This window comes from Rhinolophus sinicus, chromosome 9, assembly GCF_057876585.1.
Source record: "Rhinolophus sinicus isolate RSI-liver-muscle chromosome 9, RSI-T2T, whole genome shotgun sequence".
NCBI classification, from domain to species: Eukaryota; Metazoa; Chordata; class Mammalia; order Chiroptera; family Rhinolophidae; genus Rhinolophus; species Rhinolophus sinicus.
The window spans coordinates 24,621,093-24,622,836 of record NC_142509.1 but is presented as its reverse complement, the minus strand read 5'-3'; positions in this window follow the sequence as shown (position 1 = coordinate 24,622,836).

Here is a 1,744-nt window from a genome sequence, read left to right as displayed (position 1 = left end):
GGTGCGCTGGTTGCCATGGCAGCAGCGGAAGGGTTTGACTGTAAAGCACCCCAGCTGAGATGCTAGAAAGGAGACGCGGATTTTCGGGGCCCCGAATGGCGAGGGGATGACATCCCGGCTCTGTCAGCCTCCCTGCCGTGCCCGCTTCGTGGTGACGCCCAGCCCGGAATGACTAGTGTGGACGTCGCCAAGCCTCCGTGGCGCGCTCCTTTGCCAGCCGGAAATTCTAATTCTGTAAAATAGGGACATAGGACTAGCTCATAGGATAGTTGTGAGGGATCATATGAGACATTAAGGGCTGGGACACGGCATTCATACGGGAATAATGAAGGTCAAGACCGTATCCTGTATCTTTGGAGTCTCAGTATGAGCATCCTGTGGACAGAGCAGTTGCCTTATCTAGGAGTTTGAGGGAGTGAAGGACTGAATGGGTAAACTCTAGAGGTCCCGAGTATTCCCTCCAGGGAATCTTTCCATTCTCTTTCTTTCCAACAGGTTGGTAAATCCATTCATTCATTCGCTGATGTAATAAAAATACATTGAGTGCCTACATTGTGCTGAGTTCAGAGGATACAATGAACAAGACAAGCGCCGGCCGTCCCAGGAAATCCCTCACCAGCTCTGGACTCTGTGGGCGCACACGGGCCCTGCAGTTCTAGCTCAGCTCTGCCACTTTCCATCTGTGGACCTTGGGCAAGTCATTACATCTAAGCCTCAGTTTTCTACAAAATGGTTGAAGATCCAATGGATAAAAAATATAAGCAATTAAAACTATACTTGGTACACAGTAGGTGCTTAGGAAGTGTTAGCTGTTAGTGTTTGCTTGTGTTCTCTCTCCTCCCTACGATGGAAAGATCCAAGAGGCAGTTATTGGAGTGAACAAAGAGCACTGGGCTTAGAGTCTAAAGACTTGGGTCTAACCTCCCAGGGTTGTAATTAAGTAAATGAGAACCTACGTGAAGTTAATTAAATGCCAGCTTTTTGGGAATGGGGACTGTGATGTAATGATCTCTGTAGCCTCAGTGACATGTTGCATCATTGTGCCTGACACGAAGTATGTACTCAAGAAACTGGAAAGTGTGGTTTTAGTAGAGGAGAAGGCCAGAGGGAGAACGTCTAACAGACTAAAGTTCCACTGAGGTGCAGAGTGATGGAAACATGGAGATGAGATAAACCATTTTGAGTCTGGGCCTGAAAATGTGTATGCATCTGTTTATAGCCCAAAGCCAAAAATATAAGTAAGCTCAGCTTGGCTTCTCTGTAGCTATGTCTATAGCTTTACAGCCAACTTTCTGGAGCTGCAGTTACTTTGATCATGAGGGAGTGATGGATTTGCTTCACTGAATAGACCCCACCATGTGGCCTCTGGAGAAGAGACCTTAATGGACCGTTGTGGGGTCATTAAGAATGCAGGCTCTGATGAAGCGATCAGAGTGTGCACCCTCAAGAATGGGACCAATCGAAATCACTTACCACTTGATAAGATGCCCCAAGAAGATCGCAGCTTTGCTCCTGTGATATTCCTGCCAAAGATGCATACTCTGAACCAAATCACGAGGATAGATAGATCAGGCAAACCCAAATAAGGGACATTCTACAAAACCATCAGCCTGTAATCTTCAAAAGTGCCAAGGTCGTGAAAGTCAAAGACCCTGTCACTGTTCCAGACTGAAGGAGGCTAAAGAGACTTGGCAATTAAATGCAATCCCATGAACTGGATATTTTTGCTTTAAAGGAAGTTATT